This window comes from Felis catus, chromosome A2 (assembly GCF_018350175.1).
Source record: "Felis catus isolate Fca126 chromosome A2, F.catus_Fca126_mat1.0, whole genome shotgun sequence".
In the NCBI taxonomy this organism is placed as follows: Eukaryota; Metazoa; Chordata; class Mammalia; order Carnivora; family Felidae; genus Felis; species Felis catus.
The window spans coordinates 132,514,685-132,528,485 of NC_058369.1; the positions used below are offsets into that span (position 1 = coordinate 132,514,685).

Consider the following 13,801-nt stretch of genomic DNA (forward strand, 5'->3'; position numbering starts at 1 on the left):
CCTTCCTTTTCTCCTTAGCACATGTCAATATTTAACATACTGTGGATTTTTTTCATTTCTCATTGTTGATTGTCTGTGTTTCCCTTTGGAATTTAAGGTCCCTGAAGACAGGGATTTTTGTCTGTTTTATTAACTCTCTAGCCCCAGTACCAAGGACAGTGCCTGTTGCATTATTATATAGGCTCAATAAATATTTGTTGAATGAATAATCAATTTCTAGATGGGTCTTTTGTTGTCACAATGGCTGGCCTCCTTCACTTAGGGATTTGCATGTTCACAAGCCATCACCAGGGAATTTCTGCCAGTAACCATGTTTTTTTTTTAATTTTTTTAATGTTTATTTATTTTTGAGAGAATGCAAGAGACAGAATCCAAGCAGCAGAGGGGCAGACAGAGGGAGACAAAGAATCCGAAATGGGCTCCAGGCTCTGAGCTGTCAGCCCAGAGCTCGACGTGGGGCTCGAACTCATGAAGCATGAGATCATGATTTGAGCCGAAGTCTGACGCGTAACTGAGTGAGCCACTCAGGAGCCCCTGCCAGTAACCGTGTCTTAAATGATTCTTGAATCACTTTCCCACTCTGTTGAAAATTATCTGTCCCATTTTCCATTTTCTTGGAATTTTTCTAGATAATTGGGAATTATTTTGAGAAAAATATCTGAGTGTAGATGGTTAAAATTAATGTAAGGTGCAATCCATATACTCTTTTCCATTATGGGGCCCTCAGTGACTCCTCCCAAAGAACCAGTAATGTGAAAATTTCAGGAAATGGGACAGTCCTTTGGGAGAAAATTTGAGGGCCTGGGAGTATTAAGCATCCCATGTAGAGAGCTGAATGTGCCTTCTATGTTTATGTTTAACCCTGGGTCTTCCAGTGTAATCACCCTGGCTTAAGCTAACGTGTCATAAAAATTCAACTTCGTAAATTCCGTAGACATTTACTAAAATGGGTAACCCATTTAGGAAATACTTTTTAGCACAGATATGGGCCTTTTGGCCAAGACATTTTTACTTGACTACAATTTAAACCAATTTCCTTTTGTTTAGTCCACAAGAAAGAGTGAATAGCTAGTTCTTGTTATTTATCTTTCTCGCAGTAATATTGTGAAGGATTAATAAAGGGCAAAACAATACTTTAGCAGGTATAAACTGCAAGAGAAATAATGGTGGCTTTATTCTCAAGCGGCTCCATGTCACCCTGCTATTTCACGCTCATCATTCACTAATTAAATGTCAGTTCCCAGTAACTACACGGCTAAAGGTGTTATTTGACATAATCTAAAATAGAATCTAAGTACACCAAATTGTGCTTAGATACAGATACTGTTTGTGCCCCCATTCCTCACCTTAAGCCAGTCTCTCTGGTCTCCTTTATTGTTTGTCCCTTCCTTCTACCGCACACCTGCCAAGTCCCACCCCATTCCTCACCATCTCATAGAAGAAGTGAATACTCACCACCGTCCCTGTGTTATTAGCTAGTATTACCAGTTCCATACCCACTGTCCCAGTCCTGTACCCCGCTACCTACAGATTTCATGCTGCTTTTGTTTTTTGGCTTTTGCTTGGTTTTCATATCAGGGATTGTGTAACCAAAGATGAGCAGGCTAGAACTAAGATCCGGTGTTAAATCAACTTACCGGGACTGAAGTGTATGTGAAGAGATAGTGAGAGATGAAGACTGACAGAGGCAGCTGCGGTTAAATCTACTCGTGGTGGGATGACACTGCCCCACCACGGCCGCCAATGTGTGATTTGCCAATGGAAAGACAGCATTTTGCAGACAAGATTGCTCTTAAAATGGGTAGCCTGGGACATTAACCGGCTTTTGTAGTCCCTCATTTTATTTCAAACAGCATTAAAACCGTGAGAAAATACAGTGGCCTCTCGTAACAGATTCTGTAAAGTAAAAAAAGGAAATATTAATGACATTTGTTTGCTACTCTCCACAACATCGCTGTAAGGCAGGAAACTAAGTTATAGAGAATTCAAATGACCAGCCTGGGTGCACAAAGACTGGCAGTCAGAACTCAAACCCAGCTCTTCAGAATCTGTACCCAGTGATCTTTCTACTTTGTTATAATTATATCCAACTCTGTACATTTTCTAACCTGTGTGCCAGTAAAAAAAAAAATAATTAATTGTGTTGAAGTTAATTCTCTCTCCATTTGAGGAAGAATATTTGCCTGATATTTTATTTTAGTATAAAGTGAACAACACAGGTCATATGTGTGTCAGGTAAATTCCTTTTGTGATAAAAAACACAAAAAGAAGAATCTTTACTAACCGAGCTATTTCCTTAACACATCGAACAGCCCCGTTGGTCTGATTCTATTCAATTTTGCACATTTAAATGCTTTCTCTGGCGGAGGTTTTCTCAGTTGCCACACAGAACAAATGTCATCGCACACTGTACACGTTGGATATAGGAACAGACCCAGTCGTGAACAGCTTTGTGTTCTAAAGATCAAGTGTCAACTTATTATTGCTGTGTCTCAATAATTCCTCTTCAGACCTGTCAAACACCTCAAGGAAATTCATCTAAACTCCCAAGTCTTAACAAGAGCATAATCCCACAAAGAATCCTAAGAACTTTGATTAAAGAAAAGGGGAGAACTGGTTGTGACGTCTCTTCTCCTGTACCATTTTCAAAATACGTGTTGCATTCCAGTTGACTTCAAAAGGCCTGTATGCCAGCTCTATTTATCCTCTGACTTCTGCACAATGCGCCTTCAAAGGGAACAGAATTTTATTTCAACTATTTGTATATTCCAAAACACTTGTTTTATGTACAGAGCAACCACATATATCTTTAAAGAAAACGTTTAATTCTAAAAATAGTAGTAAATATGTCTGAGAGATTCTTGTTTGCTCTTTCAAGACATCTTACTAGTTTTGCTTACAAAGACTGTTTTATGCCTGATTAGATTTTTTCTTGCCTCTAATAGGGATATTTTAGGGAGACTGCGTATGCTCAATATCCACTATCCCTTCCTAACAGCATTGCTATCAATTTTGGGAAATTATGCATTTCTCATTTTCTGTTATGTTGGTGGGCCATGAAATCGTGGGGCCTGCCTCCTACTAAGAGACTCAGGGGAGGATACTTTCTTACATTGCCTCCATACAACAAGAAGGAAAGTGTATGACTTAAATTTGGCTAAAGTAAAAAACTAAAAGGTTGTAATCTTGGACAAGTGAAGTGAAAGAAAGAGAGAAAGAGAGAAAAAGAGAGAAAGAAGAAAGAAAGAAAGAAAGAAAGAAAGAAAGAAGAAAGAAAAAGGAAGAAAGAAAGAAAGAAAGAAAGAAAGAAAGAAAGAAAGAAAGAGAAAGAGAAAGAAAGAAGCAAAGAAAGTAACAAAGAATAATTGGAATTCCATTCCTCCCAGAGTGGTCCCAACCAGTCTATTCTTTTTTGTAATTGAGGTAAAATTTTACAAGCTTAACATAAAATTAACCATTAACCATTTTAAAGTGTGCAGCTCACTGGCATTTAGTGCATTCACACTGTTGTATGACTATCACCTCTGTCTTGTTCCAGGACATATTCATTACACTAAAAGCAGTAGGCATACCCATACCCATTTAAGTAGTTACTGCCCACCTTCCCCTCTCCCCAGCCGCTAGCAAACACTCGTCTGCTTTCTGCCTCATTGGATTTCCATATGATGGATATTTCACATGAATGGAATCATATAATATGTGGCCTTTTGTATGTGACTTCTTTCACTTGGCATAATATTTTAAAGTTCCATCCCTGTTGTAGCCTTGATTGATACTGACCAGCCTGTCCTTACCCCCAACCCTCTCCTAGCTTTCTGTTTCTATTCCTCTGCTCCTGCCTGGATTTCTGCACCTGACAAGCCCGGTCCTCCAATCATCCCCGCTGTTCTGTCCGGTGCCCTTCTTCCCACAGTCTTTCGCGTTTCCTTTTTTCCCAGTGGTGAGCTAATCATTGGTTTGTGTTTCTTTCAATTGATGATGAATTGACATACTTTCCACTGGGCACATTAACTGTTAGTTTCTAACTGGCTACAAAAGTTCAAAGGTTTCTTTCCATTTTCCACTGTCTTTTCGTGTGGCAAATAAATACATGAAAATGGTAGAGATCTATTTACTTTCCTTCTCTTTTATTACCCCTGTTAGGGAGTACTTGTCTTCAGGCAAAGACATTGTAAGCATAAGAAGAAACAGATGTGAGTTCCTGGTGACTCATTCCCTCCCTTTTGATAATTTAGCAAGAAATAAGCTCAGGGAGAATCTGTTGATAACAGAGGTTGAGATCCAGAGACTCCTCTTTTCTGAGGCCAATTCCTCTAGCAGGGAATTTACACTTGAATAGAAGACATTCTATCCCTAAAGTCCCTTCAGCTGGGTGCCTGCCCTCAAACTGGGTAGTCTAAAATCCACTTCTATTGGGGTTGTGAGAATTTAGAGAAATATATGCACTCTGCTACTTTTTTGCTTAAAAGTTTTTGTCTTAGTAAAATTAATTTTATAGCTATACCATGTGATACTAGCAGTATGTCCCCGTACTCCTTTTGCATAACAAAGCAAATCCAATAAATAGGATGAGAGACACAAATATAAATGAGACAAAAGTCCTTATTCATTTGGGGGGGGGGTGAGAGTTTAAATTTTAATGAATGGCATCATATCGAACACATTCTCCTGCAACTTGCTTTTTTCTTTTTTTTTCTTTTATTACTTTTTTAAACAAATTTTTAACGTTTGTTTATTTTTGAGAGAGAGACAGAGTGCAAGCAGGGGAGGGGCAGAGAGAGAGGGAGACACAGAATCCAAAGCAGGCTCCAGGCTCTGAGCTGTCAGCACAAGCCCGATGTGGGACTCGAACCCACAAACTGTGAGATCATGACCTGAGCTGAAGTCAGACGCTTAGCCAACTGAGCCACCCAGGCGCCCCTAATTTATTACTTTTTAAATTTTTAAAATCAAAATATTGTTTCTTCAGGAATGGAATTTAGTGATTCATCACTTACGTATAACACCACTGCTCATCCCTAGCAGTGTCCTCCTTAATGCCCCTTACCCCTTTAGTGCTTCCCCCCACCCAAAAAAAGTCCTTATTCTTAAACAACTAAAGTCTAATAGAGAAAACACCTTGTGCACAAACTAATATAAATGATGATGTTTGAATCATAAATCCTACAATAGCCACAATCATGGGGCACCCAGATTTTGCTTCAACACTTCCTTTGAAGAAAGACTTACTCTGTCTTGGGGCTAATACTGAAGTGGCTGCAACTATTCCCCCATAATGCATCTATGCTTGTCTCTATTCTTCCCTCTAGAACTTCAGAGAGTAAGCCTATCCTTCTTCCAGGTGAGCATCCTCCAAATACCTGAAGATAGTTTTCATATCGGCATCCACTCTCAGCATCCTCAATAACTTCAGTTGTCTTATCACTACAAAGCTCCAAGGAAACACAGGAGGGAGAGACCTCTATCAGGTGGGGACCTGAGTGATATGAATTGAATAAGCAGCATTTGACTTCAAATTGAAAAACATTTTTCGATAAATGAAGGCACGAGGAGGGTTAGTCCCAGTGGAGTGAGTGAGCAAAGAAAGCAGTTTATATTTGGAAAAGTGAAGATTAGGTCCTAAAGATGTCCCTAGTTCAGCAGAGGGATTTCAGGAAGAACAGTGAGACCATGTAGGGTAACAGCACAAACTCAAGTTTGTGGTACAGATCATTAGAATCTTTGAAACAGGGACACCTAGGTGGCTCAGTTGGTTAAGTGTCTGACTCTTGAATTTGGCTCAGGCCATTATCTCACTATTTGTGGGATCAAGCCTCCCATAGGGCTCTGTACTGACAGCACAGAGCCTGCTTGGAATTCTCTCTCTGCCCCTCCCCTGCCCACCAGTGCCTCTCTCAAAATCAATAAATAAACATATACAAAAATAGAAACCTTGAAACACTTTCAAACAGAAGAATGACATGGTACAAGACATGCTTTGGGAACATTATTTAGGTATAGAATGGAACTTAGAGAGAGAGGAGGATAATTAAAGGGTTATTATGGAACTCTAAATGGTGTGTAACAAATGCCAGAGATAGAAAAATGATGGGAGATATGATAAGAACAGGTCAAATGCAAGATACTCTGCAGAAATAGAATCACCATTCGTAGCCCTATCGTATCTCTCTCTTTGCTTTAATAGTAAGAAATGAATGCGTAAGAGTTGTATATTACAGATGTCTCTAAAGGCAGGATGGTGAGGTAGAAAGCAGCTTTAGAGTCACAGAGGCTATATCTCTTGCTTCAGAACTGTTGTCATGCACAAGTTATTTCAGGTAGGAATCTCATTTGCCTCGTTTGTAACACAGAGGTAACAAAGTGTGGTGGTGCCTGGTACAATGACACTAACCAGATGTTAGTTCCCATCCTCTTTTTCTTATTTCACTAAGACATGTTGTGAAGCTACGTTGGTGTAGTAGGAAACACGTCTGCTGATGAAAGCCACAAAACTTGAACTCATGGTATGCAGAGTCCACTGTGTGAGATACACAAGTGTGGCAGATTGTATTGCTCACAATTACTCTCCTTTTGTGAGAGGATTCCATTGCCCAACCATCATCACGAAACTTGCAGAGACACTCTCTCTAGGAATCTTTTCTGCCCCACTGACTTGGAGATGTGAGCATAAGTGATGTATGCTATACATGAGAAGTTTTAAGAGACACTGAATGTTTTGATCAGTCGTTTTCCCTTCTGCCATGAAAAAGACATGTCCCAAATGTAGGCTACTCCTGGAATGAAGGGAACTCAGGAATCAGAGCCACAGTTTTTCAGAATTTGCTGCAACCAAAATGTAGGTGAGAAACCACTAAAATTTAGGGATTTTTTGTTGTTGTTGTTGCTATAGCATAACCTAATCGCTTCTCGGCCTTTTGGCTAAGATCAAGTGTAGTATAGCATAACCTAGCAAAAAAAATGATAATTAACAAATACAAAACAAACAAATAATTGCAAAAAAAAACCCTGTGAGATGGATTTAATAAAGAAGAGGGACAACCAATTCTATCTGGGAGGAAAGTGGAACTCAGGGGACGGAGAGGGGATGATGCCATAGCAGAATGGGGAATCGAAAGTAGAGAGGGGTTGGGCAAAGAAAGGGCTTCTGTGAAAATTGGACATTTTGTGTCAAACTAAAGTGCTAATAGGTGATAGAACAAGGGCTATTCATGGAAAGGAAGATAGTAAAGTATGGTGGGAAGTTAGGGTGCATGTGGTGGTGACATGCACTCAAATCTCGAAAGGCTGACCCTGACCATTCCGTGGAAACACACCCTGCCTCGGCCACTCCCAGAATTTCTGATCTACTTTCCTTCCTATGGCATCTAGCATCTTCTAATATGCCGGATAAGTTACTTAAGTATCATATTTATCATTTATTATCTCTCTCGCACCACTAAAGTGTAATCTCCATGAGGGCAGAGATCTTTCCCTGTTTTGTTCACTGGTGTATCTCAAGCACTAGGAACAGTGACTAGACGTAGTAGGTGCTCAATAAGTATTTGTTGAGTAAATGACTCCAAAGTCATACTAAGGAGTTTAGGTTTTATCTCAATGAATATTGGGAGCCTTTGACAATTTTAAGCAAAGGAATAAAGTTATTTTGCATCTCAGAAATATTGCAGCAGCAATATGGAAAATGGATTAGGGGGCAGCTGAGTAGCTCAGTCAGTTAAGTGTCCAACTTCAGCTCAGGTCATGATCTCAAGGTTCATGAGTTCGAGCCCCACGTCAGGCTGTGTGCTCACAGCTCCAAGCCTGGAGTCTGCTTCAAATTCTGTGTCTCCTCTCTCTATGCTCCTCCCCTGCTCATGCTTTGCTTCTCTCTCGCTCAAAAATAAATAAAAATTAAAACAAATTTAAAAAATGAATTAGAGGAAGAAAGCAACAAACTCTCTCTTACTGATTCTTCTTAAGTGAAATCTGAAATAACCACACTGTAAAATGTTTTAAAAGCAAATCTTTAGGTGTTTATTCAATGTTTCAAAGCACCTCAGGAGGAACAGGGGTAGAAGCTGAGTGGGGTTTAGGAAGAATTGGGCAATTTTAGGGTGGAATAAAAGAGAAAGCCAGGGAAATACGAGATTTTAAAAGAAAGAAAACACAAAGTAGTATGGTGATAGGATTGTGGGGGCAAAGAGAGTATATGAGTCACTTACATGTTTAACAATGGCCAAAATAGACAAGGTTGAGAGAAATGATGATATTAATTCCTCAAGATTAAAAAGTGAAATTAAGCTCCAATACCTCTCATCTCTCTTCCCCCTCCATCTCTCCAGCTCTCTCCCCCTCCCTCTCCCTTTCTCTGTCTTTCTCCATCTGTCTCCCTCTCTTCTTCTTCTTCTCTCTCTCTCTCTCTCCCCGCCCCCTCTCTCTGTGTGTGTGTGTGTGTGTGTGTGTGTGTGTGTGTGTGTATCTCCTGGTTCTCATATATCTTGTCCTAAAGTATTACCAACTCCAAAACCAAATGCCACTTAAGTATATAAGGTTTGTAGTAGTTGTTTCTTGATTTCTCCAAGAAATGTTTCATATGTAGAGCAATGGTTCAGGTCACTTTGTAGATCACATCTTAAGCACTAAGATAGTAGTACCTACAAGAAAAGGGAATTATTCCATTATGTTTAATCAACAACTGTTACAGACTTCACAGAATATTTTCTTTCTTGTGTCTTTTCTTTTCTTTTTAAAGTTTTATTTATTATTTATTTATTTATTGAGAGAGAGAGAGAGAGAGGGAGGGAGAGAGAGAATGAGTGCAGGAGGGGCAGAGAGAGATGGAGAGAGAATCCCAGGCAGGCTCTGCATTGTCAACACCAAGCCCAATGCAGGGCTTGAACTCATGAACTGTGAGATCTTGACCGGAGCTGAGTCCAGAGTCAGAGCTTAACTGATTGAGCCACCCAAGCCCCCTTCTTGTGGCTTTTCTTAACTATGTAAAACAAATGTGTATTTTCCTAAACACATGTTTATCTAGGTGTAGAATACAGAAATGGAAACAATGGTTTTCAGTTGTTCTCCATATCTATGAAGGATTTAATCCTTTTGTAATGTTATCCATCTATAATCCTTTTGTCATTAATCATGAGATTTTAATGGAGAATTCTGAAGCATTTTTTTCAAGATTAAAAACATGTGAAAGGCTAATGTTATAAATAGTTTCTCTTCATACTCACTGTAATCTAATTTTTAGTGCCAATTAGTGTTTTTTTAATATTAGCAGTTCTAATTATTTAGTACATTGACTTAAGACTTATATAAAGAGGATGATTTACTGCTAAATCACTGGTGTTCAAAATTGACTTCTATAGTATTTTAGATTCAACCAGTCAATTGTCTGAGAAATTTATTTTATACCATTAGAAAATCCAGTATAATCAGATAATTAAGGTCTATTATAATGACTGAAGATATACTTCTAAATGATCAAAAGGCAGTCAGTGTTCATAAAAAAGAAGTTTCAAATGGTTTTTGGAGTCCCATCTATTGGTGTCATTTCTGAATCTTTTGCAAAGCAATATCTCTCAAAGAACACAAATGAAGAAGTTCTGTCAGAAAGTCATCTCTGTCGTGTGTTGGCCTAATTCAAAGGCCATTTTCACCTGACCTGCAAATAAAATGAATTTAGCTTCCATTTGCATACACTGAGCACAACATTCTCTTCTACCCGAACCAGTACCAAGGATGGAGAGACAGTGAAGGCACAATCTCTCCTGCATGACTGTTTCATCAGCAGGGAAAGAGGTAAAGACAGGAAGAGGAATTACTGGAATATCTGCCAGCTGACCTTACTGACTTTCTCTGTAGGGATTTTTAGATGAGAGAAAATCCAGAAAGTGCAGACAACAATGAAAGTGTGACATCTTTTTGGAAGATTTATTTGGCTCTCTAGGGAAATTTTGCTCTATATATGCAGGATTTATTTCACCAGTGCCCTCCTAATTCCCAAATCCTATGTGAAAATAACTTATTTTAATAGTGTTTTAAGATGACAACATTTTAAAATACGTATTTCAAATGTAACAACAACTACATTTTATATGGAACAAAGTTATCATCATTAGCACTGGACATTGAAGATGAGAAAAACTGTTTGTTGTGAATGTTTTAATTAACTATATAACCTAACACCAACCTTTTCCTACCATAATTAATAGGAAATCTAATCATATAGTCAAGTATAACTCTTAGGTCTTTTCTTGTTTGTACTCATTTTCTTATGTTCCCTATGTGTAAATATACATCTTTTAAGATTCAAACAGTATGCACCTCTTTGGAACATTTGTTACAAATGAGGTAGAGAAATAAAAATTTGACTGTAGAGTAAAATTCATTTAAATAGTTTTGATTTAAATGATTTCCTGGGGTGCCTGGGTGGCTCAGTCAGTTAAGCAGCTGACTCTTGATCTCAGTTCAGGTCATGATCTCACAGTTTATGAGTTCGAGCCGTGTGTCAGACTCTGCGTGCACAGTGCAGAGCCTGCTTGGGATTCTCTTTCTCTCACCTTCTCTCTCTCGTCCCCTCCCCTACTCTCTCTCTCTCCCTCTCAAATATAAATAAATACACTTTAAAGAAATAAAAATTAAATAAAATGATTTCCTTTTAATTAAATAAAAATCAATAACCGTAAGGATTTATTCCTCACAAATATCTTTGTCATTTTGTCAGATAACACAAAATAAAAATATAAAGATAATTTTTTTGATTCTACATTTAGCTTTTAATTATTTTCAATATCTTCTGCGCTGTTATTTAGAGCATTAACAAGGGTCCAATTTAATGCATGCCGTAGGAACATTAATACTAAATTTTAAATATTAACATTTTCCAAGCACACACAAGCAAATAGATCCCCCTACACAGAACATGTGCTGTTAATTGTTCAATAAAATGCATAAAAATTATTTTAATAAATAAAACATGTAGTAAACAGTGTGGTTACACCATTAGACTGTAAGTTAGGTAACATTTTAAAATCTCGCTTCATTATTATCTTACCATTCAGTTGCTGATGTCAGGAAAAATTAGTCTCAAACCTGGACCAATTGTACCCACAAGCTGTTTAATAGACTACAGCTGACTTAATAGTACCTAGGAATATTCACTACTGCCTTTAAGAGCAAATCAATGTGGTAAAATCTAATAAAATATAAAATATTTAAAACTTGCCTTGTGACAACTGTAACTTTTCTTTTAATGAGTGGGCAACTTTTTTGAGGTTGGCGAGAGGCTGATGAAACTGAGCGCGTTACAGAGAGAGGCACGTGGGCCCAGCACAGCCGCAAACGGCACCGGACGCCTCCTCACAGCATCACCCACATGAAACGTCTGCGACACGAGGGCCAGGCCCTGTGGCTGAGGTTGTCTGTGCTCTGATGAGCCAGCACTGCAGGTTGCCTTTTCTACTTCTGCAGTGATACTAGTGACGCTGAATATATACAATGAAATAACACCATACATTTAAAACAGAGATTAACTGCTCTTGTAATATACGTTTTCTTAAAAAATAAGAATCTGTAGCGTCTTTTTGTCTATCAGGAAAGAGAGTTATGTGGTTTCTGTATTTTTTTATTGGTATTTTATATAATTCGTTTTAGTTCATCGCTATGGTTACTTTCTAGTCTAGGCAATTTATCCCAAATCTGGAACTGGCTTTCATTGTCAGCTGGAATAATAAACTACAGTGATCTACAATGAGAAAATCCTAGTTACATTTCAATAAACTGAAAAGTCAAATGTCTGAGTAATGAAACAAGGAACAGGAGGGTGGATGTGGAGAAAGGACATAGAGAAACTAATGTGGCGATGTGACTCTTCAATCTAAAGTTTAAAATCTAGGAGTGTCTGTGTGGCTCAGTAGGTTAAGTGTCCAACCTCAGCTCAGGACATGAGCTCTCCATTGGACTCAGGTCATGATCTTGGGGTTTGTGATTCTGAGCCCCACATGGGGCTCTCTGCTATCAGCGTGCAGCCTGCTTCATATCCTCTGTCTCCCTCTCTCTCTGCCCCTGCCCTCCCCCCTCAAAAATAAACTTTCAAAAACAGTTTATAATATGGTTGGAGATGGAAGCCATGTAAGATGTTCATACGATCTAAATGAAAAGTATACGTGTAGAGCAGCATTACCAGCTGTACAAAGTAACAGAGCATGAATTGAACGCATAGGTTCTGAGGGAAGGGTGAGCGGAGGAAAGAGTCACCAGAGGAGTCTGTGATAGTATGTTTTCTGTAAAGGTTAATGCGGCAATTGACAAGAACACTGGATTTATATAAAGTAGAAGGAATGCTTTCTAGGTAGAGGGCTTCTCTGAAAAAGCACAAAGTATGGACTAAGTGAAAATGTTGGTAGAAGGAAATGAGACTTATTTAAAATAAATCAAAATCTGTGACATCTTGTCAAGAGAAAACAGCAAAATTAAAAAGAAAATCTATAAACCAGAGTATACTCTAGAGATTAAGTAAAAATACATTATATGTAATCTAGTCTCTGTTACCATAAACATACATGTGGGGCTGTTACCTGTATTACACATATTTTACGAAGAAAAAGAGAAGAGTGAAATATTTTATACTCAGCGTTATTAAATAACATTCCTATATTTATTTCAAAATCCCTAAAAGAAAAAGCAATGTGAAGCAAGTTCAGGATCATAAAATAAAAGGAAGATAAGATATTTGAGTTTATATTAATTGTCAATCTTTGTAAAGTGTTTCAAAAAGGAAAGAAATGACCTTAGTAGCATCATGAGGAATTTAATATTCAATGTGTTTTCTAACGATAGATGCTTATGGATAAAACACAAAAGCAAAGGGAGATTCAGGGGACTGTGTGAAACAAACCAGGGAGGTTTATGCGAGAGGAAGGTTAGAAAGCGTCAAAGCAGCATTTGTAATAGAACACTTGACTAAGAAGCTGGAAACTGATTCTCAGGGTTGCTTCTAACACTAAGTAGCTAACCCAGCTTGTCATCTATTAAAGTTTATGAACCTTTTGCAATCATTTCCAATTCCATTCTTTTGAGTCAATAAACTGAGCGTAATGTAAGAGGATGGATAATGTCTTCTGGATCTGGACTTTAGAAATCAATCAACTCTAAAGAGAATTCTGAATATGAAATGTCTTTACTAAATAAGCATTTTTTTCTAAATTGTCCTCTATGGTGTGATCTAAATGGCTATTTTCACTTTCTTTTTAAATCTATAAGGGGATTAAAAGTATATTCAAATAAGACAGAGTGTAAGTTCGACCTTTCCTTTACTGCTCATGAATGGAAAATTCTCTTTGAGATATGTTTGTTTGTTTTTTTTTTAAGTGAAGGTTTTTTGATACAGTGTCTCCATAGATAGACCAGTTCTTATCAAGTAATGACTTCTCATGGAATATTCAGAGAATATTTCAGGGGTTATCAACCAATGGCACTGATACTACTGAGTAAAACCAAGGATAATTATTGAGGACACGCTCATTTGCTGTCATGCAGAAATACACTTAGATAACAAATTACCCAAAATATATTTTCTACTCCTGACTTCAATGCAGTTACAGTTTCTTATCTAGTTTCTTGCTTCTTTAAGGACATCTAATCACAAGACTCATACTCAAAGGAACTTGATAAAGTAAACTCTAAATTCTCAATTCAATGATTATGCAATATGTAATAAAAGTAACTATCCAAGTTAACCCAGATGTTCCCATGTTGAAGATTCACTATAGATGGTTTATTTAATGAATTAAAATTAGAATATGAAAATCCAAAAGAAATG

At 37.8% G+C, this 13,801-nt stretch overlaps 1 long non-coding RNA gene and 1 pseudogene across 1 annotated transcript in view; both read left to right on the forward strand.

Moving 5' to 3' along the window:
* The window catches only part of LOC111559534, a 327,598-nt gene that overhangs the window by 276,771 nt on the left and 37,026 nt on the right, over positions 1-13,801 (forward strand). The gene's annotated exons all lie outside the window — the stretch shown is intronic.
* On the forward strand, positions 6,899-6,988 carry LOC111559671 (annotated as a pseudogene).